The sequence below is a fragment of the Pezoporus occidentalis genome, unplaced genomic scaffold (assembly GCF_034315485.1).
Source record: "Pezoporus occidentalis ecotype Australia unplaced genomic scaffold, CSIRO_AGI_Poc_V1 ctg57, whole genome shotgun sequence".
Lineage (NCBI taxonomy): Eukaryota > Metazoa > Chordata > Aves > Psittaciformes > Psittacidae > Pezoporus > Pezoporus occidentalis.
In genome coordinates, this window is record NW_026915910.1 from 882,497 (window position 1) to 909,592 (window position 27,096).

The 27,096-nt window shown below is 42.0% G+C and overlaps 1 protein-coding gene across 4 annotated transcripts in view; it reads left to right on the top strand.

Annotated features, from left to right (window-relative positions):
* The first annotated feature begins 4,358 nt into the window (after positions 1-4,358).
* The window catches only part of KLHL29 (kelch like family member 29), a 404,582-nt gene continuing 381,844 nt past the window's right edge, over positions 4,359-27,096 (top strand). For 3 of the 4 annotated variants that reach the window (XM_062638407.1, XM_062638409.1, XM_062638408.1), the window contains exon 1: positions 4,361-4,634. The gene's annotated coding sequence lies outside the window, so the exon portion shown is untranslated. Of the gene's footprint in view, positions 4,635-27,096 lie in introns of all 4 variants that reach the window. The other variant, XM_062638410.1, reaches the window with a different exon arrangement.

Here is a 27,096-nt window from a genome sequence, read left to right on the forward strand (position 1 = left end):
CATCAGAAATCAAAATCATGACTCCAGCAGAGCCTCCTTCCCTCTTCTGGGGGAAGTTTTAGCAAATGATTCTGTCATAGCTAAGAGAAATCAACTCAATATACTGCTTGCTCTTAGAGAGACCTTAGAGACTCTTCTTGTTCCCTTGACAAGTCAGGGAAAAGGAATTTTTGGCTCACACACCTAAAATCACACAAATTGTTATTTTGCCACTTCTGAGCAAATGACTTCATAACCTTTGCCCACAGAGCCAGTTTGCAGCCAGATTAAAAAGGAAAATGCCTGAGAAAATCAGGGAGGTGTAAAGCTGGGGAATTAGATTATAATCCTCTTGTGAAAAAATATAGGGAGAATGGTGCGATGTTAAGGAGGTGATTACATAACTTCCTCATCTCTTGACAAAATAATTTTAGTCCCTCTGTAGGTTGTCAACCGAGGTCACTGTCTGACACTCTTCAGGTCTGAAGATTGACTTGTCTAACAAGAATGGTTGCCTGCCTTGACGATTAGCCTACAAACAACTCAGAGGGGTGCATGGTTTGGGATGTATGAAGTAGAGGATCCCTTTCTAACCAGCTGCCAATGACAGGACAAAGTATCTGCTAGCTCTGCCTTCCCACCACTGGTATCAGATTTAGTTACTCAGAAGAAGAGAGAAGGTTTCCTCAGGGGAGGAGGTTTGCATTAAACGTGGTGTGCCTGCAGAAATCAACGTTTTTCACCAAATTCCACAGGTTAGCAGTTTTAATCCATCTTAAATTTATATTTTGGCAATTAACTCAAGCTGAACAGCTAAAAATTACTTTAAAAGTTGTTTCTTGCTTCCTTTGGGGATTATCTTTCTGCTGAATGCTAAGGATAATTGTAACAGATATGTACAGATGAATGCTAAAAGGACCAGCAAACAGTCTTTATACTTCAAATAAATAAAAGTACATGACTGAAAAAAACCTAAGGTATTTTCCTGATTTCTACTGACTTTTTTCAGAACCCTTAAAACCTGGATGTATATAAAATCTCTATAACCATATTTTCTAGATATTCTGCCATATCTATTACCCTTTACAGACAGCATAAAATTAAAGCATTGACATTAGTATACAAGTCGTAAACCTGTAATTAAGGATATCTTCATTAGCTGAAAGCAGGAGTCAAACCTTGCAGTTAAAAGTTTGAGTAGCAAACACTCCTCTTTGGCTATGGCTTAGAAATAATTCTGGAAATCAAATGTCATTACCTTTGAAATGGCTCAATATGCATCACAAAGTATGATTTTTTTAGAACTATCTAGAGAATTACATTTTAAGTCCCTTAAAGTAAATAAGAATTTCACTCCCCTAACCATGCTGAAATCTAGGAGATAAGGTTTACCATAAAGTGGGAAATATTTATGCGAATCCTTTTGCAAAATCCTAGCACCCACTGGTCCCTACAATATGCCCACAGGTAATCTAATAGTGTTGCCATTAAATATTTTGCAGACTAAAATGAAACCTCCAAAAGTTGAATAGATCTGTGTGTCCTCTAATATTTTATCAGAAGATGGACTTGATGCTCTGACAATTCAAGATGCCATTAGTTTTGATATGATCAGCAAAGACAGGGAAAGTTTCATTATTCTCATTCTAATACATGCCTTGTAACATAATGATCTATTGCTAAAAGTGGAAATCTCTTCTTTCACTGGAGCAAGCTTTACCAGCCATCAAAGTCTTGCAGGCTATCAGCTGCCTAATCCAAAATCGGGATTCTTACAAACAATCCTCAGCCTGTCAAGTCCGACCCTGTAACAGATTCTATTAAGCCCCCCACTCCCCCACACCCCCAATCCAAATAAAACCTTCAGCACAGTATACTTGTTTTTCTGTAAATAGACCTTTTGTTTCACTAGTGTTTTAAGGATCCTTATTTTTGGTGCTGTTACTTGGACACAGGTTTTCCTCCTATAAAATATGCACTAAATGAAAAGACAGGACTTCCCAAATGCTGAGAGGGGATGTGAGTGGCAGTGCATCATTCCCAGCGACAGGAATAGCGTGCCGAGCACAGAGGAATTTCCTCAGATCCAGGTATTAACATTAATTCAAAAATAACCTTGAACACTGTGACTTCAGGATGCCCCCAAATTGTTCTTCAGCCACCTGCCCATCTCTTCAACCCCACCTGTAGATGCCTTTCTCTCAGAAACAGAACAGAGAAAAAAAGGCATTAAAAATAATCATAATAATTGGAAGCAGTTTCTTCTCAAATTACTGAAGGTGCTAAAATAAGAAAATAGAAGCAAGAAAATTAATGTAGAATGCTAAATTTAATGTAATCTTATGCTTTTTCTTCATGAGTATGAAATTGGGCTCTAATTCTGAGTTAAACTGGTTCAGATCTAGAATAAAGTCACTAAGAATCCAAAAATTCTTTTAAATTGTAAGTGAATCTGACCCCATGTCAGCATTTGTAAATCAGTTATTTAACAAAATTTGAAGGGAAAACGAATGTTAAGATTTGAGTTGAGTTCTACCGTCCTGAAGTGAAAGACTACAAAAGTACAGTTGTTTTGTGTACTTTTTTTATTTTTGTGAAAGTACAGCTAAAATGAAAAACGCAGAAAATAGTCAGTATAATAGACCTATAGAGCTTCATCGCTTAAAAGTGCTGTCCAAATATTAGCTAAATCCTTACTATAAACCTGTGAGGCAGATAAGATGGAAGCACTTATGCTAAAAATAAATAAAACCTAGAACTGTCTGACATAACTGTAAGATTTTATTAAAAATAAACAGGACTGGTAGGTATCCTTAACCTCAAGGTCACAAAACAAAGTACTAGGCACTAGAGGATGGCGGCAGAAGCCAGTACTCCAAAATCACTGTGTCTAATTAAGGATTCCAAAGAATCTCCGCTTTATGCTCTCTCCTGTCTCGGAGCATTCGCTGCGAGAACATTCAAATGCCACCGGGAGACTGACATGCTACTTGTTAGGTCAACAGTCCCATTGAGACTTCTTCTCATCGGCTTCGTCGGATTCTGGGTCAACTATATATGCTGGGCAAATAACACCGCACCAGGGCAAATAACACTGAACAGGGCTCTCATGTTTAAAAAGGGAGAAAACTCAAGGGAAAAAAAAAAAAACCAAAAGAAACCCCAAAACAAAAGCTGGGTGGAAATGGGAAGAGTGTGTCGTGTGCTCGCTTGCTAAATAATTCATATTTAAACTGTTCTGAACTTCTGACCCTCACACTCCACTGCAATGTGCAGGACTGGAGGTTTCCAGTGTTAATCCACGATATATTAATGGCAAAACTGTATGGAGCCTTCCCCTTGCAGAGTGAGGCCATATTCTGCTAAAAGCGTTCTAATATTAATGATGATGGCTGGGTTTAGAAATGTTTTAGTCCACTGCAATAATGTATTTTCATTTTTAGTGAGGTTGGGAAGGGAAAAAAAAAATGAAATTGCCCTTTTAACACTGCACCATGCTTCCTTGCAGGCATTGGGCAGCGTGTGTCCCTTTTTCAATGAAAACATGGATTTGCCTGTTCCTGCGGGTTGTGCACTCCCCTCTCTCCCTTCGCTTTGCTCAGCTGTCGTTTGGCACAACTGCCTCACTTGCACACGTTACAGCGTATATTCCTCCACGATGCATTTTTAACTGGCAAAGTAAGGAGAAAAGAATGTGATTAAGCTTATTTTTATGCTTACAGGAAATACAAAAGACACAGTGTTCTATGTTTAAAACTATGGCATATGCAGCTTTGTGTGCACATCAGAAGGATCTCTACAAAGCAGCACATGAGGATACAAGATTACACAGGGTAAAGAGACAGATGCAGATTTCCACGCGTAAAATCTGTGGTGACTCCAAGCACGACGGATATTAAAAAAAAAAAAAAATAAGAACAAAATCAGAGCAGTGCCAGGAGAGAACCGCACCGACCTATTCAAACACTCTTGCCGACTTCAGGAGGCTTTAGATCACGCCCCGGGAGAGGGATGATTTAATAAAACGGGGTAATACTTCTTTCCAACTACCCGCTACTTTTGAAGGCAGTCGGGAGACCGGTGACCTTTCCGCAGCCGCGTTCTGCCCCGGCACGTCCCCGCCGCGTACCGCGGGGGAGCGCTCGGTGCACAGCTCTACGTTGCGGGCCGCGAGGCGGGAGCTCCGCACCGCACCGCACCTGCACCGCGCGGGGTGAAACCCTCCAGGGCCCGGCCGTCAGCGGGGCCAGAGCCGGGGCAGCCTCCCGCGGGGCGGGGCAGTGCGGCGTGCGGGGCGGGCCGGGCCGGGCTCCACCGCCTCCCGCCGCCACGGTGATTGGCCCGGCCCGCCCCTCGCCCCGGCATCCAGGCCGCCTCCCTCCCCGGCTAAAGCGGGCAGTAGGTGAGGGGAAGGCGGCCAGACGGGAGCATGGTCACGGCTCCGCAGCAGCCCTCGCCGCCGCGCCGTGCCTCCCTGCCCGGCCTCCAGCACGGCTCCCGGCGCCCGCAGTCGCGGGGGGCTCTGCGTTAGCGGCGGAGGCTGCAATGCACAAGCCGCCGCCTCCCGCCGCCGCCGCGCATCCTCCTGCAGCCTGAGGACGCGGCCGCGTACCCGCGCTGCTGGCCCAGGGCCGCCTGCGCCCCCGCGGAGGGAGGTAAGCGGCGCGGCGATTGCGCGCCCGCGGAGCTCCGCGCCGCCGGCAGCAGTGCTGTGCGGTGCCGTGCCGTGCCGTGCCGGGCATCGCCGGGCTGGCGGCTGCCCTGCGCCTGCGCTCGCTGCCCGCATTAAAAACTTCCTGCGTGCCTCCCGCCGCCGGGGGGCTGCTGCGCGGGGAGCCCGCGGGGGATCGTAATGTTGTTGCGGTGATTTTATCCTTTTGCCAGGATTTTTTTCCACCTTGGCGTGGGGGTCCTCAACCCCGTCGCTCACCCCCAACTTCAGTCGCTCGCCCGAGCTGCGGCGGGGAGCGGGGTCGGCCGCGCACCTCGCCACCTTCCCCCGCTCGCCTTCCCGAGCCCCGGCGGACGGCTGTGTCCCCCTGGACTCCCCACCCCTCCTTGGGGCCGCTGTTCCGGCGGATCGCCCCTTCCCACCCGCTGGCCCGTACCCGCAGCCGTCCCCGAAACTGCCTGGGAATGGCTCGGGCGCACCCCGGCAGACAGCCTGCCTGTCTCCCTCCTTCCCTCCTTTCCCAAATCCTTCCGTCGGGTCCCGCAGTACGTTTCCATTCCCCCGTCGTTTTCCCTCCTTCCCACGCGTGATGTGTACGAGGAACTTCTCAGCACAATGCTGCTTAAATGTATCTGTTGTGGGCATTTTTTAATCACTTTGTACGCGTTGCCCACGGAGTGTCTCGCCACGCCGTGTGACATTTCGTCGCTGGTGAGAGGTTTTGTTTGGCTGCTGTTCGGCTTTCCTATTGATGCTTTTTTTTTATATTTGGGGGTTGTTTGCTTTTAACTTACGTTTGAGCCGAAGTGCTGTCTGGCGCACAGAGGCGCATCCCCTGGGTACCTGTTTTCAGTAGGTCTTGCTTAAGATGGGAGGGAAAAGCTACTTTGTTTTTATTTTGACATTGCGTGGATGTGACTAGCTGTTCTTGTCGTGAGAGGATACAGGCTTGTGCTCCCTGGGATTTTGGGTTCATGTTCCTTTGCCTCCCTGGAGGGTGAAGAAAGCTCTGGAGGAAGGGAGTTATGGGGATGGATGGTGGTGTTTTTCATGCACTTCGTAAATAGTGTGTGCTCATAGTCTCTGGGATTATTTTAATTTTTACTCCTCTGGTTTCATTTTCTTAACTAAAAATGTTCCTAGAGCACTGGAGATGGATTTATCTCCTCCCGCCGCCAAAAATTACAGAGCCCTGGTCACAAAGTAGGTTGCTTAGCTTTTGTTTATTTTATGTGAAAACTGTTTAGGAAAAAAATAGTGTTCTGATAACTAGATTAAGGGGGATTTAATCACTTTTCCATCAGTGAAGGAAAAAGCCGCGCATGGTTGCTGCAGGTTTTTTGTTGAACGGAAGGTTTTAGAGCACATTTCTGATAAATGAAGAAACTTTCTTTATCCTGGTATCCTTTAAAACAACTGAGCAAGTGTGTATGTGTGTACGTGTAGGCATGTGTGAGTCTCTGGCACTGATTTAAGCACATTTGTCAGGCTATCCTTTTGAGGGCAATTTTGAGGTACTTAAAAACCAAACTACTGTAGCTTTAAGGTGACTGCAGATAACAGTATTCCTGTCTCTTATAATTAGCAATCTGCTGAAACTTTAAATCTTCCTTGATAGGTGAGATGATCTGTGTGAGAGAAGGAATAGTATTGCAGCAAGCTCTTCTTTCTAGCGTGTGTGTTTTTTTTGGTTTTTTTTTAATCCGAAACAAAGCAGCAGTGAGTCGCTTCTTTATATTATTGTTGTATTTTGGTTTAAACTGTTAATGGCTTTATTTTCTTCTTTCTTTTTCAATGTGGAGAAAAATAAAGTACAGCCATATTTTACACTGACATTTGTCTGCGTCAAACTTTAGTTTTAGGAGGTTGTTTAATCTTTTCTGAATAATGTGCAGGGTGGTTGTTGGGTATTGTGTGTGTTCTTATAACCTGTCCTCATTGTGTGTATTTATGGAAGTTGTCTTCAATTTAAGATGAAATATGGGAGCTATGCAAATAATTTAGTGACCCATCCAGGGTAAGACTCAGCCAGCATATGTAAACTGTGTCTTTCATTGCCCTGTATCATATAGATATCTTTTTCTGTTACATCCATTTTGATATTTCCTAATATAAACTGAGTATCGCCTATCATATTTTAATTGAAAATTAAAGTTTGGGGTTTGAGTTAATACCTCCTAAAATACAGAATTATCACTGTGATTTTATTGAAAAGTTAAAAAACATCCAGTCGTACCATGTAATTGTCTCGCAGGTAAGGACCAGTAGCACTTAATTTGGATGATTTTTTTTTGTTCATGTTTGTTTAGTGTCCTGTAGAGTTCTTAAATGAACTCTGAAATACATACTGGGTTCTTGGTCTGGAAAACTGCCTGACTTTCCTGTATTTGTTGTCTCCGGTAGCTTATGAAATGCATGCATAGTGTGTCAACCTTTCCCTTAACAACAAAACCTATGAGCAAATGTTCAGTGTGAATTATATTACTGAAATAAAATATTCTATAGTTGTCATGGTTACAAATAGAGGCAGGGTTACTGGTTTTCATCTGCATGCTGGGGAGGGGGAATCTAGTTTTGTCACTTTTTAATTACATTTCTAATGAGTGGCGTTCATACTTAAGGTACCCAATATATTGGATACAAGGCGCAGTGAATTAGATTTTTGTCGAAGTCTTGCTGAAATGAAACAAAAAGTGGTAGTGTGTAGGAGCAATCCCTTTCTTGTTCATTTGTTTTTTCCAAAGCAGAAATCTTGAGGGAAACAGTAACCACCTCTGTTTTGCCTCCTCTTCTAGATTAGCGTGCTGCCAGGGCTGCTGTTCCTTTTCTTCGAACAATAATAAAAAGTATATCATGTTGACTAGAAATCCTCTTAATGAAGGGAGAGGAAGACATGCATCTGGAAATTAAACATGATTTTTGGGTTTACTGTGCACTGTATCTGGTGCTATCACTTTGAGTTCTTGTTTGTGAGGAGAATTCATTGTCCCCAGGTTTGCTGTGCTCATCTCGCTAGCGATATTGCTTCACTCCCATGTGTCCCTATCCCAGGTTCCGATCCAGTGTTTTCTTTGGAGTGGCTCCAGTTCAGCACTACACTAGTGGCCACCAGCTCTGCATTAGGCCTTAAGTATTTGTAGTTGTTGATGCTTATCCGAATGCTGTTCTGTTTCTGCATGCCCATCTGCAATTCAGGCTTGTTTTACTGGCCTTTGAATTTAGTTCAGAGAACCAATGGACCCAGATCTTCTGAAGAACAGCAACAACAAAAAAAATAAAGCGGGATAGGAAGTTACTAATGTTTTTTCCTTTCTTCTCTGTGTACAGCCTCTATGTGTGAGTTTCCACTGCTGCACAGCTTTATGGGGAAGGAGGTACTCCTGAATCTGAAAATGGAGAAAGAAATTCCAGTCTGTCCTTTCTTGGTCAACCCCAGTCCCTTCCATTATATCCTTGTTGTGGGATTTAGTTTTTTAATCTTAAAACTGATATGTTGGGGTCTGTTTAATAATTTTTTAGCATCCCTTCTTTAGGTTGAGTATAGCATTACTCAGGTTCTTGCAGTGGCTTGTCCACTGCCTACACTGATGCTGTTGGACTTGCTGCCATAAACCACAGACCTAGGGAGCACAAATACCTGCGGGCCTTATCTTGCAGCTGCTCTGTTTGTAGAGCGTCAACTTCATAGTGCACCATGGAGGTCTAGATCGTTTTCAGATCATTAATTCTTTGTGCCGTAATGAGGGCTTTTAGCCAGCTAAAAATCTCAGCATGAATTAGTGGCTGACTTGGTCCTTCAGCTTTTTTTCTCTCTGTCTCTTCCATTTTTCAGTATTTGGCCTCAGAGTGTGCTGATTCAGTAGCCTTAAATATAACACAGTATCATTAAAGTCTGTGATTTATTTGTGTATGTATTCACCTTATTAATATACTTGTCTCTCTACAGAATAAATACTGTATAAATACCTATGTCTTTAAGACCATAAACATACAAATCGGGTAACATTGCCTTAAATATACTTGCAGGTACTTTAATTATTGTATTAACCCTTTGTCACTTTTTTTTTTTAATTTGACTTTGGGTTTTTGTCAGGTTACTCAGTATGGGGAGGGGTTTTAGCATCCTTCTACTATGCAGCTAACTCTTTCTGAAGTTACTCATACGTGGATGGAGCTCCTGTGCAAAGGTTGAAGACTGTCTTCTCAAGAAATTAGCTGCCGACAGCAACTCTGCGCGCGAGGCCATATGAAACGTAAACAGCTTTGACATCCTTCTGTCACTTCTGGTTTTCCTTTGTTACCAGAAGTACAAAGAATTGTTCCTCAGCTATAAAGAAAGAGATTAAAAGGAAATAGATTAGAAATCTCTTATGGGAACGCCTTTCTGTCAGATTCTTAAAAGTCAATGCACTTCACAGGTTGTGAACGTGCTGTTTACCTGTTGTGGTTAAACCAGAACTGAGCAGACGTGGTACAAGAGATGCCCCGAGAAGCCTTCCTGGCCCTGTTGTATGTGGCTGGTTACCTTTGTGCTGTCTTGACCATCTGATAAATGACAGTAACTTGAGTTCGTAGTCACACTCTTCAATAAATAATATTATGTCGAGGATTAGAATAACGGAGCATGGAACAATTCTCTTTAATTTTTGTGCTGCATTTTTTTTTTTGTCTGTGCTGCCTAGACATATGTTTTCAAATATCCTCAACCTGGGTTTTTGCCATAATTGGCATTAACATTAGAAGAACACACAGGTTTTTGGTGGTCTTAATCTTCAGGTAACTTGTAGTGCTGATTTGCACTGAAGCGGTCTGCTTGAACTACAGAAAGACAGACTTAATTTAAAATTAATTCAGCATTTCTTTTCTAGTGTTTTGTGGTTCGTTCTTTTGTTTTTAATTCCCTGCCATCCATTACAATATGCTGTATGACATGTGATATTAAGTGCTAAGACTCTGGTTCAGGTTTGGTATAGCTTACTGGAAGATATGAATGTACAGTTCTTGGGTTTGCTTCCAGTTGTAGGACTAAACTCTACATAAATACAGGTAGTATGCAATTTGAGAAAACCAGATTATTTCTAGGGGTATATTTTGGAACACTTTCAGTGCAGCAGTTGGCAAGAAAATCTGCCACTGATGCAATTCCTCTGCACCATTGCTGTTAACAGAAACCTGTTAGACGCTTATGCAGTAGGAATGGATTTTGGGCTGTCAGTGTAGTTAAGAGATGCTGTGAAGAATCCTTGAAGTTCATACAGAGGTATTTGAGGTAAAAATGGTGTCTTGTATATGTCTCAAACTCAAGGCATACCTCATTTGTTAAGCTGGACTTTATTCAATCTCTTGATATTCTTGAGAGAGACTTATGGTCAGTCTTCACTTTTTAAAAAAAAAAAAACACAACCAAACCAGCAAAACAAAAAACCACAAGCAAAACCAACAAAAAATCAACCCCAAAACTGATCTGTGTGATGGTACAGACAGTAGAAATACTGGATTTTAAAGTGTTATTTAAGAGCTTTTGCTTTAGACACTTCTTAAAGTACATGCTGATGAGTAATTAATAATTAAATCAGATAATTCTACTCTGAGAGGTGCTTTATCAGACCTTGTTGTAGGATTTTTGAGTTTTTTTGGTCTGCAGAAGCAATGCTAGCACAGATCGTAGCATGCTGTAACCATGCAAAGAAAGTTTATCTCCTCAGACTGAGGCTTAAAGATGCTGTTTCCCTTAATTAGAGGGAGAAGAATTTAAATGCTGTTAGCTTTTTCAGCCACAGGTAAACTCTGGATTAAAAAAGGGAGGTAGAAGAGTTCAGGAAGTCCATTGTAATAATAACATAATGGGGAGCAACTTTAAAGTGGATGCAGCTGTGTTTATCTGTACTTTGAAATACATATGTACTATGAATTTTGATTGACTTGTAGCTTGTTCGACACCTGAATTCATTCAATGATTCCTAACATATTGTATACTTCAAAAACTTAGTTTTTAACTTTCTCTTGATTTTTATTGTCTCTTGCTTGCCAAGAGTGGAACAATGCCAAATTGGAACACTTCATATTGCAAAATGTTTTTGGGCTTATAAAAGTCTAGAAAATGCTTTTGAAAACATACGAAGTGCTGCAGAATAACTAAATTTAGGCAGTATCTTTTTTGAGCTAGTAATTTGAGCTTACTAGTTTACGCCATCCATAAACTATGGGAAGGGGCAGGGGGGCAATACAGTTGCTAATTCTGTATGAAATTTTTTTTGGTTTGGAAGGAGAGGTAGAGCATAAAAAGACATATGTATGTAAAATGTATAAACTGATTCAACTGTATCAGTTACGAACTGTATCAACTTGTATGCTATGAAACAGCTCCTTGATGGTGCTTGTGTTAAGTGTATCCTCAATATATTGGTAGCAGGGTGGGTCAGTGGAGCTGTTGTGCATGATGCTGTTGTTGCTAGGAGCTCTGATGACAATGGAAGCTGGTTCTTCTGGTTTGGGTTTTTTTCCTTTCTGCCATTTTGAATGTCTTGTTCTAGTAAAATGTGTTGAAGGCTGTAAGATGTATCTCAGAAGAACTCTGTGAATGACAGAAATAAAAAGAATAACCTCTTTTCTCCAAAATTGTAGTCCCTGGAATAGGTAGGAATAATGGGCTGCTTGATAATATGACACTGGTTAAACTGTAAGGGTTCTCACTAAGAGATAGGAGGTTTGTATAAGTAGCTGCTTCACGGATACAACTTCTTTCCTTGTTATTCCCTCTCCCTTGGGGAGAGGAGTAGATGCAACAAAGCTTGTCCAGATGTTCTCCATCATGACTGGACTGCTCTGCTTTCCCCCTGGACAGTGGGTTTCACAAACAGCTCAATAGATTACATCTGAAAAGCCTGGCTACTACTACAGATGCTCTGTAGTTTATCCTATTTGGAGCAGAGAAATAACAGGTATACTAAGGATGTAGTGTGGTGAGGGGCTATGAAAAAATGTTGTACTTCAGTTTCTTATAAGAACGGTGGAAAGAAGTGTGTGGTTAACACTTCCAGGTCATCTGAATATTTTTTTATTTTTTTTTAATAAAAAAACAAGGCAAAATGTTAAATATACTGCATTGCCCTCTTTGTTGTGCTATTTTTGGCTGATCCTATAAGGAAAATAGATACTATTTAAACAAAATGCACTCTGAGTGTGTCTTCGCTTCCTTCTCTCCCCACATTGTTTCACATTTCTAAACATTGAGCATACCAATCAATATGCCATTAAGAAGTGAATTAACCTGGGAGAAGCTTGCATGTATTTACATGTAGTAGCTTGTTTCTTGGTCCATGGTTTTGTGTTGCCTTTCCACCATGTCATATATACATTCTTTTCTTTTTTTTATTCATAAGAACACCCCAAATATTTGGGCAATTACTTCTAGGAGCAAGGTTTGCCATGCCCTATCTTAGTTTTGTGAATGTGAATTGCTGGTACAGCCTGCTGCAATGATCTGCTTGCAGGCAACATCGGTCAAATGCTTGTAGCTACGTTTTTGCTTCTGTTTTATAATAGCTGGACATCAAGGTATGAGGCTTCAGATCAAATGTTGCTCTTGGTTACACATGTGTAGTTATCAGAAATCAATGTTGCATAGACAGAGATGAAAGTTGGATTTGATCTTTGAGTTAAGTCTTGCCTCATTTACACTTATGCTAGTCTGGATTTTCTGTGGGCTGGATTGAATGCCCAATCTCAAATTTGGAAGTTGAGATTTTTGGCTGGCTGTGCCAACCCTTCATTTCCTATGGTGTTTGTACAAGTCTGAAAGTAAAACCCATCCTCTTGTTTTTTGAAGTCTGAGCCTTGAAACTGCAAGCAAATGTAATGAGATTTGATTAAAAGCTGCCTATAGCATATATGAGCAAGGAATGTGAGGGATGTGGTTCTGTGGGATCCTCTGGGGAACCTCTCAGTTGATCTTGGATGTGTGAATTGTCACGAGCAGCTGAACTGTGGACCAAATCCTGATCTAGTTAACACCATCTGTGGAGCAGATATATTCCAGTATGAATCTGATGTTGCACAGTGCTTCTGTACCCTGAGGAATGAATCACTTGTGAAATTCAACTGTGAAGGTCTTGAGGTCAAAGAAAGAGTCTGCAAATCTCAGTAGATGACAGCAGCTGCAAAGAAGGGGTTGAGGAGTGGACATATTTTGCACTCTCTAGTTTGTGTGGTCCAGGTGCTTCAATCCCTTTTTTGTTTTTTTCCTTCTTTTCTCTCACAGTTTTATATTGTATAAAATGGGCCAAATTTGTCCTTGGCCCAGATCTGTGGAGTTAAATGAAGCAACATTTGGTACCCTGAAAACACTAGATAAATGTTCTGCCTGTTCTTTAAGATTATAAAAATCCCCAAAGTAAAGCCTATTTTCTAGCACATTTTTCTTTTTGGACAAGAACTGTGTAATTTTATGATTAAACTCTTGGGCAGTTATAGTTCTGCAACGTCACAACCTTATTTCTCTGTGAACTAAATGGCAATGGGAAGTTGTGGCTGATATTTGAGTTGTTATTTATAGGAGGAAAAAATAGAGTATAGAAATGGTATAGGAATTAAGGAAACAAGAAGGCTTGCCTGAAGTCTCTAAAATACAGGACTGACTTTAAAAGTGGTACTCAGATACACAAATGCAGCTGCAGATGGAGAGGAGAATTGTGTTTCACTTGCTGCCGCAGTACTCCTTATGTTTTGTTTGGTTTTCCTCCGTCTTGGATAGAAATTTTGAAAGCCCAGTTGTGTGTGCATGGAGGGGATGAAATTGCAATGAGTTTTTCTTAAACTCACTGTTTCAGTATCACACTTGAGCAGTTCACAGCAGCATCCTTCAAACCTTCTTAAAAACTGTTTTTAGACAAATCTTGTGGTTGCAACAGCTAAGTTACTGAAGTATTGTATTTCAAGAATAATGCAAGTAAAACAAAACAAAACCCCAAGCCCTCTGCTGCCTTCTTTATTCGAAGGAATTCATGCAGCTGCAATGCTCTGGTGGCAGAGTTAAGGTGGTCTGGGGTGGAGATCAAGAGTGACACCCACCTGGGTCAGGTTGAGAGGCTTGAACTCAAATTATGGCAATGATACAGGTGCAACTTGAGCCCAGGCATCTATTGCTTGAGGTGACGGTTAATCAGGGCAGTAGGTACCTCTGTACTTTTCATCTGGAGAAGCCAGTGGGCTGGTAGAACTTTTGCTGCATGTCATCTGAGTGGAAGTCCTGGTTAACCATTTCCTTCCTTCTATATCCAGGCTGTACTGTTAATCATGCAGTTATTCATCTTTAGGAAAACATGAACAGGCTCAGATTCCCTCAAGGTACTTACTGAAATGATATTGCATAAGACAGATTGTAAGTCTTCCCCTGTCTACATTTTATCTTATAAAATTAGAACATACCAGTTCTCAGTTTTGAGTAGTCCTGTTACCTCTTGAATTATACTATAGAATCATAGAATAGATAGGGTTGGAAAGGATCTTGAGATCATCTAGTTCCAGCCCCTTTGCCATGGGCAGAGACAACTCACACTAAGCCATGTCAGCCAAGGTTCTGTCCAACCTGATGTTGAGCACTGCCAGGGATGGAGTATTCGCAACTTCCCTGGGCAACCCATTCCAGTGCCTCACCACCCTTGCAGTAAAGAACTTTCTCCTTATATCCAATCTAAACTTCCCCTGTTGAAGTTTTAACCCATTACCCCTTGTCCTATCGCTACAGTCTCTAATGAAGAGTCCCTCTCCAGCATCCCTGTAGCCCCCTTCAGATACTGGAAGGCTGCTATAAGGTCTCCACGCAGCCTTCTCTTCTCCAGGCTGAACAGCCCCAACTTCCTCAGCCTGTCTTCATACAGGAAGTGCTCCAGCTCCCTTATCATCCTCGTGGCCCTTCTCTGGACTTGTTCCAACAGTTCCATGTCCTTTGTATGTTGAGGACACCAGAACTGCACACAATACTCCAGGTGAGGTCTCATGAGAGCAGAGTAGAGGGGCTGGATCATCTCCTTCGACCTGCTGGTCACGCTCCTTTTGATACAGACAAGGGTACGGTTGGCTTTCTGGGCTGTGAGCGCACACTGAAGCTGGCTCATGTTCATTTCTCATTGACCGACACCCCCAAGTCCTTCTCCACAGGGCTGCTCTGAATCTCTTCTCTCCCCATCCTGTAGCTGTGCCTGGGATTGCTCCGACCCAGGTGTAGGACCTTGCACTTGGCATGGTTAAACTTCATGAGGTTGGCATCAGCCCACCTCACAAGTGTGTCAAGGTCCCTCTGGATGGCATTCCTTCCCTCCAGCGTATCAACCGAACCACACAGCTTTGTGTCATCGGCAAACTTGCTGAGGGCGCACTCAATCCCACTGTCTGTGTCACCAACAGAGATGTTGAGCAAGACCGGTCCCAGCACTGATCCCCGAGGGACACCACTCGTTACTGGTCTCCAGCTGGACATTCAGCAGCTTCCTAGCTACTTCCATGTTTGCTAACAAGGTATCTTTTGTCTAAAACCATATAATACCACCCCCTTATTTTTATATATGAAGATCATTTTTTAACAATCAAAACTGTACAGCCTTGGGCTATTTTCTTGATTGGAAAACTGAAAGATGCACGTGCTCCTGTACCCCACCTTTACTCCCCCTCCAACCAAAAAGCACACAAAAACACACACAAAAAAAAAAAAAGAAAAAAAAACCACCAAATCCCAAAATAACCACCAAAAACCAAACAGTAAAACCCAAGTGCTTTGTTTTTTGTTTTTTTCCTCCATGCTTGCCAGGCATAGTAGCATGAATTTTATTTTTGTTAGAAATATTTTATGTATTTAAGGTGTCAGAAACAGGAGTGTAACTTATACTTGTAATCGTGATTCTAACTGCAAAGCTGCTTTTGAGAAAAGACTAGCCTTCAGGATAGTATCCAAGAAATGTCAGCACTGGTTTCACGTGGTTAATCTGTTACTCTTAGGCAAAAACTTCAGAGCATGGGCATTATGTTGTAACTGTTACATGCACAAATAAACTGCTTAGTCTTGGCTTGCTGTGTCTGATAACCGAAGTGTATTTCCCTGTAGCTGCAATCAACACACCAGAAGTGTGTGCAAGAGTGATGATTGTGAAGGGGTGGTAGAGTTTATACAATACAATACCAAGTGACGACATTGCTCTGTAAAACCCTTCACCTCTGTCCTCAGATGAAATGGTAAATGTAACTCTGAATCTCTGGGTGGGCTGTTGGCAGAGGGGAATAAACAGGGGATCTTTGAATCAGAAACTAAGAGTTTCTGATCTTTGAGCTAAAAAACGTGCTAGCCAAGCCTGCAGCTGGCTTACCAATTGGTATGTGACCTGGCTGCCACTAGAGAGGGACGGAGCTCTATAAAGAGCAGGGGTGCTTTACTTTATATAAAGTGCAGATTTCAAATAAAAGATTTTTTTGTTGTTGTTTTGTTTTGTTTTTTTTTTTGTTTTACAGCTTTGGTTTTATTTGAGGGTACAAAAGGAGAGGATGAGTGTTTATACCCAAGAACAACTTCATAAGCAAAGTTTTGCTGCCCAGAAACATCTTTAAGAAGACGGAAGGCTTCATATTCCATATAGAGATCAAACTTGCAAATATTCTTACCATAAATTAACAATTAACTGCAAACTGTACTGTGGAAGCTGAAAACAAATTTCTAACCAAGCTGGATAAACAGGGAAAGTGCCATATCCTGTATAAAATGGAAGCACAGAGGCTTCCAAAAGAACTTGGAAAAGCAGTGTAGTTTTTACATTTTTCCTTTCTGTGATGTGTTTTTATTCTGCTTAGCTTTATTTAGGTGTGACTCTGAAGTTCTGCTTCACCACCACCCCTTCTTTCTCCCCCTTCCTCTTCCCACCAAAAAAAAAAGAAAAAAAAACCTAGAAATTGTGGGGCCAACTTCAGCTCCATGTGTAACTGCAACTGCTTTTGGCTGCGTTAGGGGTGGGTTTGCATTGTCTGATCTGCCAGTGGCCCTACTCTTCCAGTTTGTGTTGTCAAATCCGTCTGTTTTGCCTACATACATATATAATATATATTTTCTCAAAGTAAATGCACATGCACTCTGCCCCCAAGTTGCTGAATTACCTTTTTTCTTACTGTATCTTAAGCCTTCAGTTCTCTTTATTTTTACTTTTATCTCATTTCAGATTAATGGTAAAGCACCACCCACAATTTTTGAGCATCATAGGAATGGAACATGCAGTGTTAACTTCAGTTTATTTTGGAGGGGTTTCTTTCATCCTTGCTTTTTCTGCTTAGGCGATAAACACTCACCAGACAAGGGCTGTTTTTTGACTGTACAGTTAGGGCATCCTTCCTAGGTGTGCTTTGTGCTCTAATTTCACTACAGAAATTATTCATAACCTCTGAAAATGCTGCTGCTGTTCACCCCTTTCTCTGTTTTAGTCTACAAAGTTTCTGTTATGCTGAGCAGCATGTAATATCACTGCCCTTTTCTGTTTCTCTTAATTGCCTTTTTTTTTTTTCATGAGGAAAAAGCATCCTGAAGAGGTAAAATTAACATTAAAATAATTTTAGGAATCACAGAATGCTTTAATAGTTTTGTTTTTAGCTTCTAGCTCATGTTGTAATGCAGAGAGACTTAGCAGCAAGCATAGGCTTGCTAGTCAGGGTATATCTCTTTCTTCTGGAAAGCAAGTATGTTCTTTGTCTCACTCCATAAAAAATAGTAATCCCAAGAATATATTGAAGGCTCTGAACTATTTAGGAGGTGGCTGTTGCTGTAGAGGTCCACAGTCACGCCCACCAGAGGGCATTTTATCACCAATTTCTTGGGGAGAAAGTTTTTTCTTAAGTCATGAATAAAGTAGTAAATATTGGATGGTAAAGCAGTATATGAAACATTGTGCAGATAGCTTTTTTGTTTATGTATAAATACATATGCTTATTTCCTGGCTGTATTTATATGTAAATAAGTAATGATGTCAGCTTGAATGGTTGGGTTTCCCCTCTGCTTTCTAAATACTTTCTATTTTTACTCAGGGATAATCTGAGGAAAAGGAATTCTTTAAAGCTCTCCCACAGCTGGTATAGCCATCAGTTACCAGGAAACTGGTCTCCCTACAAAGCAAGTGCAGCAGATACTCTGCATGACTACAGTGTACTTCTGTTCCCCCCCTTTCTCGGGCACTCAAAAGCAGAGGCTGATGTTCAGGAGCCTTGCTCATTTAGGAGGCAGGAATTTGCAAATATACTTAATATTGAAGCCCCTGGATCTTAAGGAAACACTTGGCAGCCAGGGAAGCATACATCTGCCAGATGGACCTGACGTCTTGCGTTTGGCAGCAGTTAATGCTGAGGCGTGATATGCAAAATCCAAGAGTGACAGCTAGGAAATGAATTTTTATTTTTAAAACTGTATTTTGGTTTTGTTTTGTCTTTTCTTTCATCTGTCTTCCGTTACGAAATAAAGCCTCTGCAGGAAGGAAAAAACCCAACACACTTCTCAAAATACCTTCTCTTGTCCCTTTTCAGAATGCTTCCTTGTAAAGCTGACATCTTGGCTGAAGGTTGGGCTGCCCCAGTTTAGATGTGTGACCTTCCTCAGCCTGGTACAGCACACATAATGTGATTAATTCCCTTTGGTTCCCTGTGGACAAATATTCACTTCACCAGAGCCCCCACGACTTGTTTTGCAGCCTCAGCAGAGGCCTGGGGTCATCTGAGACTAAACTACAGACCTGGGCAGGGATCTGAACAGCTAGTGTTGTGACATGTACACAGAGCAGTGGTAAAAGCCTTTCTCTCTGTGCAGGACCCTCTGTGCATGTGTATGGGACACAATGGGAATGATCTGAGTAGAGACTTGGATACCCATCATAAGTAAGGTTCTGGGACATGTGGTTAGAACCCCATGTTGTATTTGTGGCCATATGGATAAAGATGGAAATTATTCAGAGCATGTCTGTTGCTTGCTAAGAGTAACTGATGCCGTGAGGATGGTAACGATGAAATGTAGAATTTTTTTTTCTTGTTCTCCAAACTGTTCGGGTCAAAAGGCAGCACCTTGTTAGGGTGGAGCAAGCACAGACCTTCCACCACTCCACGCTGAATGAAGTGCACTCAACAAATGGTGGTTGGGGAACTGTGTGGAAACAATTGTTCAGACCTTAAAAACAATGTTTGCAATGAAAATGAGATGGAGAATTTATCAAGGCTAGCTCCTGTCTGATCAGCAGCAGGCAGTCTCCTAGTAAAATGCCTGAATATTTTCACCCTCTTTATTCAGATAGATCCTTTAGCCAGGAAATACTTCTTTTTCCCCCAGCAGTGTTAGTGTCTGTGCAAATAAACAACTTGTAAAAGAACTTTATAAATCCTGTAGGACTGAAACTTTGAAAAGCATTTCTAGCTAGATAGATTTGCTTTCCGGAACTGACCTGGTGATTCGGTAAGACCTCTGTCTTTGTCTTTGCCACCTTGTCTTCTGTGAGTTTACTAGCTTAATACTTGCAGGGGTTGTAAATATAAGTTATGGGTAAGAGTGGAGGGAGTTGTTTTTTTGGGTTTTTTGTTTGTTTTTTTTCCTTTTAATTAATACTTAAGGGCTCAAGTATAAATTAACATTAAAAGGGCTTTGGATCTGATCCTGTAGTTATTTCCTTTGCTTTTAATTTTGCCTGTGGTGATGAGCTAGACTAAGTATAAATGTGGAGACTAAACTGTAAAGGCTCAAGTGAGCCAGTGTTGTAGTGGATGAGTTTGTCCGCTAAGAACTTTGTTAGGATGAAAAAAAAAAACCAAAGGCACTCCTCTGTCAGGATAAAAAAAAAAAAAATAGATGGCAGCACTAAGCTGTTTTGAGGGAGACAGGATTTGAAGGTGAGAAGGATGAAAAAGCCTGTTAAATCTGCAATTATTGCAGCAGTGCAAAGCTCCCGCAACACTATAGTAACTCATATTAGCAGAAGAACCTCGCAATCTGGTTTCCCTGCTGTTACACTGGGAATAGATACTACTGCTTCCTCTCATTTCATTAGCAAGGACCATATGAGGTCTCAGTGTAATTCTGAGCTAAAACAAGCTCATATCTAGGTTTCCTACAGAGTGACTTAAGGATTTGACCTGGCTGCTGTTTGTATCTTGGTGCTAACTTATTAGCACTATAGTTATTGTATCAGAAACAATTCATTGTCTTCCAAAGTATATGCAAAAACATACTTAATTTCAGTATATTTTAATTTTGGCATTTAGGTCTGTGGCGAAGTTCTGGGGTTTATTTGCTCAGTTAGGAGGACCATGTATCCAGCCGTGTTGTTTGACAGAAGTAGCGTGTACCAAATTGAAATCTTATAAACATGTTGATTATTCAGTCTTTGAATTGGTATTTTGACGTGCTTCAGCAGAAGCCTTTCATATTGAAAACAGCTACTTGTCACCTTTGGTTAACTTGGCTGCTTTGATCAGTCTGGTGTTGGAACACTGATTTAAGGCACCTCTGGAGCAAGAAGGCCCTGGGGGCGGCGGGAAGGGAAATAGTTGCATTGGAGCCAGGTGACCACCCTGCTTGAAAAATACTTTTGATCACAGAAAGGCTGTCTTTCACTTTCTGAATTCCATAATAAAGGGGAAAAAAAATAATCATTATTTTGTTACTCTTCTTGCACCTTGGGGCAGTCTGCCCACCAGAGTTGGCAGTATGTGCCTGGGAAAGGGGAGAAACTTGGATACTTTCAGGAAACAGACTGGAGAAAAATCCGTGTGGTTTTAATTTGATGTAAGCACAAAAACAGCTGTTTCCAAATTTTTGTCTGACCAGTGCTTTCCTTGGGAGCAGGAGAGGCTGCTGATGGTGCAGAATGTGAGCTTCCCCCAGAGCAGAGGGTGCTTGGAGAAGGGCGTTGTAGGGGATGCAAACCGACAGGGAGCAGAAATGGGCTAACTGGTGTCACCTGCTGGGAACGAAGGTTGATTTATAGGATTTAAGTGTTTCATGGAAATAAAGGCTTGCAGAGCCTAGCTGAATCAGCTGGGACCAGGGCTGCAGTGCTTCCTTCACAGAGAATGTGTTCCACTTGCTTGTAACTGTGGGCTTTAAGTCTCCTCTTGGAAGGTGTTTTATACTGCTGGAGGATGTAATGTGGAGATTGATAGAACCATATGAAAACTCCAGTTGGAAGAGAGCTGTAATGATCATCAAGTCCAACTCCCTGTTTCTCACAGGACTACCTAAAACTAAACCATATGACTGAGACGGTTGTCCAAATGTTCCTTAAACTCCAATGGGCTTGGGGCTGTGACCACTTCCTTGGGGAGCCTGTTCTGAAGACTGACAACCCTCTCAGTAAAGAACCTTTTCCTAATGTGCCATCTTAACTGATGCAGCTTCATTCCAATTCCTCACATGCTGTTGCTGGTCACTGGAGAGAAGAAATCAGCAACTACCCATGCTGCTCCCTTTGAGGAATCTGTAGACTGCCATGAGGACACCTCTCAGCCTTTTATTCTCTAAGCTGAACAAAGTGACCTCAGCCACTGCTCCGAGGTCCCCCTCTGGATGCACTGCAATAGTCTGATGTCCTTATGTTGAGGTGCCTAAAACTGCACACAGTATTTGAGGTGAGGGCGCACCAATGCGGTGTAGGGTCGGACAGTCGCCTCATTTGGCTGACTACCTAAGGAATGCTTGATGGGCACTGCAGCCTCATGTTCAACCTCCCCATCAACCCAAGCCCTGGGACCTGAATGAGAGTGATCCTCTCGTACTCCCAAGAAGCTGATTCAAGCAGTCTGGGGCCCTAGCTGGGGCCTCTCATGATGAGAGTGCAGGTCCTGGGGCCTGTCTTGGTCCAGGATGGGTGGCATTTTGGTTCTTTTTAATATTGATGACTAAAAATAAATGGCAGAGTTGTTGGCCATCAGTGCTTGTCTGCAACCCACGTCCTGCCGTAACAGAGGCAGCATGGGTTGGTGGGAAGGTGCCAAATCTCTCCCCTGCCTTGAAGACTCAGAGCTCCTTCCCAGCTGCTGAAAGCCTCAATATGGCTGTTGGCTTTATCCAGTCAGGATTTTAGGAAATGGCCTGGTTGTTTTTTGAATCTGTCCTTAGTATTTTAAAAATCAACAAAAAAAACTCTTAGAAAGAATTGTTACTTCAGTGCATCTGTTGTACTCCTGGGGTTTACTGCACCTGAGGCTTTTGCTAGTAGGCAAGTTAAAAACATGATCAACATATTTAGAGTCATAGAGTATCTCACGTTGGAAGGGACCCATGAGGATCACCAAGTCCATCTCGCTGCTTCTTGCAGGGCTACCTGAAATAAACCATATGACATATGTCCACTTGCTCCATGAACTCTGACAGGCTTGGTGCTGTGACTTCCCTGGGGAGCCTGTTCCAATGACCAGTCACCCTCTCAGTGAATAACCTTTACCTAATGTCCCATCTTAACTTCTTTTTTATCAATTACAAATAGAAACAGATTGCATGGTTGGATATTTGGTGTAGTTAATAAGAAAACCCCTAAAATAAAGTAAATAAAAACCAACAAAAGCCCTACCCAAGGACATTTTACACAGGTTGGTTAGTAGCTTCTCCTGTACTGGTAGTAACTAACTAGTAGTAAGTAACTAACTAACTATTAGTAACTAACTAACTATTAGTAACTAACTAATTGTTATTATAAGTATTGTAGGAATTTGGTAGGGTTTGACTGCTAAAAGAAAATGTAATTTTAGGAAATGGCAAGCAAATTTTACTTCTGGAGAACTGGATGTTGTATTTTGAAGATGCTTTTTAGTGTTGCAATTTTTTGTGCCCTCAAGAAGCTGAGGTGGTTAACTGATACATGTTAGGGAAGGAAGAGCTGGTTCATCTTGTGGTAGCCAATATGATAATGTTTTCTTTGTCTGAAGTTCATGTGCTCTCCATGGCTTTTTTTGTTTTTTTTTTTTTTGTTTTTTTTAAAGAATGTTCATTTTATTTGGTGTTTTTCAGGGAAAAAAAATAAATCATCTTTTTTTTTTCAAGGGCTAATTGTATTGTATCCAGATGAATGTCAGCCTAAAAACAGGCTGACCACAGAGCTGCCAGAGGTTTGGTCCATCTAATCATGTACCTCCTTCCAGCAGTTCCCGTGGCCAGTCATTTATAATAAGAGAATTGATGCTTTGATTTGAGCAGTTGTAATTATCTTTGTCCCTCACTACCTTTCAAGGATTATTCCAGAAGTTAAGTACCTTGTACTAAGAGTCTTTTTTTTTTTTTATCATGGACTCTTAAATCTCTTGATGTTCTTAATCATGTAAATGTGTCTGATTGCTTTGGGGGGGATTCTTGTATTTTTGGCCTTGTCAGCTGCTTCCTGCTTCAAGCTCTGCAGTCTCGTTAGACGTTTTGAGACTATCTTATTTCTATCTGTTCTGTAACTTGTAGCTTTTATTGAATTCCCCTTTGTTATGAGACCGAGAGGAGAGAAACTGAAGTTATGACTTCTCTCTGCTAGTCATGATTTTACATTTTTATTTCATCTATAAGTCTGCTATTCAGTCTTCAGTCTGCCTTCAAATAAGCATCTCCACATCCAAAATATTGTTGTTACGGTCCTCTGAGCCCTCTTTTGAGTCTGCAGTATTTCCCTTGGATTTGGGTGTCTAGCACAGAGAGCAAGGAAGCAATACTGTTGATTTGATAGTAGCACTTGAAAACTGCATTATTGTTCAAGCTAGCACACTGGAGGTTTTTTGGTATTGCTTTCCCTGTCTGTCGGGCAGTAGTTTCAGGACTTTCCATGACCTCTTTAGAATGGACCCATATGAATTTCACTGAAATACTTAAGTCTAGCTTGCCCTCCCCAAGATGAAATGACTCAATTTATTCTACTTATTTTAGTACAGGTTATCATTTGTGGTTTTGAGGACCAGAGTTTCCCTTTTACTTAGCTCAGTGGCACTTCTGAGTGGTCCTGCAGCTTAAGACATTTTTAGGAATCTGAACTGGATCTTGTTCTATCTTTGGAACTATGCTAATGTCAATAAATTTGTGGATGGATTCTGATTTCTCACACCTATCAAGGATTCTGCAGTTATGTATGCTTCCATTCTTTACCAAAGCTGACATCAGTAGGACATAGCAATTTGCTAAAATTTGGCTGTTCCCTTACTGTTCTGAGGATTAGATGCTAACTTTTGTCTCTTTCTTCTTTTACTCTCATGAATACATGAAGAGGAGGGGAAGAATGACCAGTATGACTCAGTGTACATAGTACCCTCTCTGTTTGACAAGCTATACAGCCCCTGAGGTTTCTGTTGGCTTAAGCTGGAGCACTAGCATCTACCTGTGTTTGGGAGCCTCGGGTCTATACTGCAGCACACTGGTGTGTGTTGGATTTCCTCAGCTGAGCAATGCCCTTCTCTGCTTGTGTGTCTCATCCCCATCCCATCCATTCTTCCATGTGGCCTTTATAATGAGTCAGGTTGAATTTCTTTCAAAAACTTGATCAAAAAATACCCCAAACCCAACTTCCCCCTCAACAAATACAGCTTTAGCTTCTGGCTGTCATTTCTCAGGTGTTGGAATAGTTGTCAAAGGCTTCTACTTCTCTGTTTGCTTGTGCTGATTTAAGCTGAACGCAGCTGATTTATAAAATATACCCTAAACAAAGTTGGCTGACTAGGAAGGTGGTGTGTTTTTTTTTTTTTCCACTTCATGGGAACTTAATTACTGGGGGTGGGAAGGATTTGGGTGTCTGGTGTTTTCCTGGTTTTGTTCAATTTTCATGAGAATTAGATCCAGACATAAGTACCGTGAATTTCTTTCACGCTGCAAATTCTAAGAAAATATCACTTATAAACACTGAAACAAACAAATAAAAATGTATCCCTTGCTTGTTTGCTTTGAAGTAAGACTCATATAATCAAATGACTCCAGAAGCTGGCAGACTGTTTTAACAACAACATCAAATACGATTAAAGAAAATACTCAGTTGGCAACCATTGGACCTTTATCACAGTTAAGGCTTCTCAGTGCTCCTGAAACACTGTGAGAATGAATAAATAACCATATTTGGAAAATCTAAGGCGATAGTGAAGTGACTGTTTGGCCCCTGTCTTGCCATTCAGCTCTGTGGCTGTGTGGAGATCTCATAGCAGCCTTCCAGTATCTGAATGGGGCCTATAAGGATGCTGGGGAGGGACTCTTCATTAGGGACTGTAGTGATAGGACAAGGGGTAATGGGTTAAAACTTAAACAGGGGAAGTTTAGATTGGGTATAAGGAAGAAATTCTTTACTGTAAGAGTGGTGAGGCCCTGGAATGGGTTGCCCAGGGAAGCTGTGAATGCTCCATCCCTGGCAGTGTTCAAGGCTGGGTTGGACAGAGCCTCTGATGACATGGTTTAGTGTGAGGTGTCCCTGCCCATGGCAGGGGGTTTGGAATTTGATGATCTTAAGGTCCTTTCCAACCCTAACTATTCTATGATTCTGTGACTTTTTGCATTTCTGCAGTGCCTTTTGCTCATGTGTGTCAGACTTTGCAAAGCTGTACGGGTGGAGAAGCTGAGATGCAGAGAGGAGAAGGGCTTTGCCTGAGGCTCTCAGATCAAATGTATTCCCAGTTCTGGTGACAAAAATTGTGAATAGCACGTTTCTCTCTAGGCTCAAGTAATCTGTTGTTCTGGAGGCCAGAAGTATTTATTTGTGCCTAGGCAGTCTGGAAGGTGACCTGCCCTCAGGGGTGGGTTCATGTGTCTCAGTTGCAGTGTGGAGGTGAAGCTTTGCTTGTGTTTCTGGCAGGCTGTAGGGATGACAGGCAGATGTAGTTTTATTAACTGCTAAGGACAGTCTTAAAGTAAAATTTACTTCTAATATGAGTGCCCATTCTAGTCCTCACAGAATGGATGGAGAGAAGAGAGTGATATTGTATAAATTTTGCCTCCCTCCTTCACCTCCAAAGACTGAGGAATATTCTTTGTCATATGCTGCCACAGCAGTGCCTGTGGCTTTCAGCACTTGAATTTTGCCACTTCATTTTGTGAAATTTCAGTTGTATACTGGGCTATAGGACACTGCAGGCTTCTTAGTGAGACCCTCAGCCTGCTCCAGTGTGCCTGTGTGATGACTGACACCCCCAGAAACTGTATCAGAGCTGGTGAATGTGGTATACACAGGGGCAGGAAAAAAGAGACTGGAGCTCTAGCAAAGACATGATTTCAAAACTGCGACTAAGGCAAGGTTTTCTGAGTTTGGCTAAGGAGACTATGATGAGGGTTGCCTTGGACCTATTTAATACAGGAGAGTTTATGTAAGCAAAACTGGAAGGAAAAAAAGAAAACAAACAAAAGTTGTCTATGCTTTGTGCCAGGTTCCATGGAGGCAGAGGTTGAGGTTCTGTAGATGAGTGACTTAGGAAGGGTGATGAAGCTGTCATGCTAAAGAGAAATGCATGTATCTTTGGTTTGGTGGTTGTAGGATGCTAGTGTAGATTAGAGCTGCAGGTTCTTAAATGGTTGGGTTATGTGTGTAAGGTTGGGTAGCAGGAGGCAGCAATATTCTGGTTACCTACAAGAATGTGGGTAATTCTGATCTGCCATACAATGCAAAGTGATACTTCTGGCACCAGGGCTGTGCAGTGCACCTTTGCACTGTCACAGTGACAAATGGAACTTACTGACCACTGCCCTACACACGTCTGTCAGAAGGCTATCTTAATGGGTAGTCTTCATCTTATTGCTGCTGTATGGCTGGGGGGATTACTCTGTATTGCCTGCAGGTAGGTTTTTTGCTTGAAAAACCAGTGAGTCCTGAGGTAGGAAGAGCCTTTTATGCGGTTCTGGGAATCTGGTGCCCAGACACCAGCAATAGCTGTCAGGTATCTCCTTCTCAGTAGCACAAGAAAGCCAGGGCTGTCGTGTGGGACTGGCACTCTTCAGCAGGAGGGTATCCTTAGAGCATAAAGCTGGGGCTCAGGCCAGGATCAGAACAGCATTGGGAAATGCTGCTGCAGAAATGAGTAGTATAAGCAGCAGGTATCAGAGCAAGCAGAGTGTTGGAAATCTGAAGCCCTGTCCAGAAGGGAAACATCCATGGAAGGAAAGTGGAGTGTACAGGAAGGAAATCATAGAGCTTTTCTTGTTTGAGCTTAAAGGAGAATTAAGAGGATAATCTGCTGTGACAGCTGCCAGGTAGCTAGCATACTGCTGCGTTAGTGATGCACCAGTCCTTTCCTAGCACACGCAGCTGGCAGCTGCTGATAGAAGGATGTAGCCATGGATGGGCCAAGTGGAAACAGTCCCTCCATTTGGAAGAGGGAAGAACTTGGCCTATGGAGAAAAGGAGAGCAGTTACACAGAGCAAATACTTCCTTTCTGCTTGGAATAGGCGATGATGTTAAAACCCTAATGAACCAGGTTGGACGGTGCTTTGAGCAACCTGGTTTAG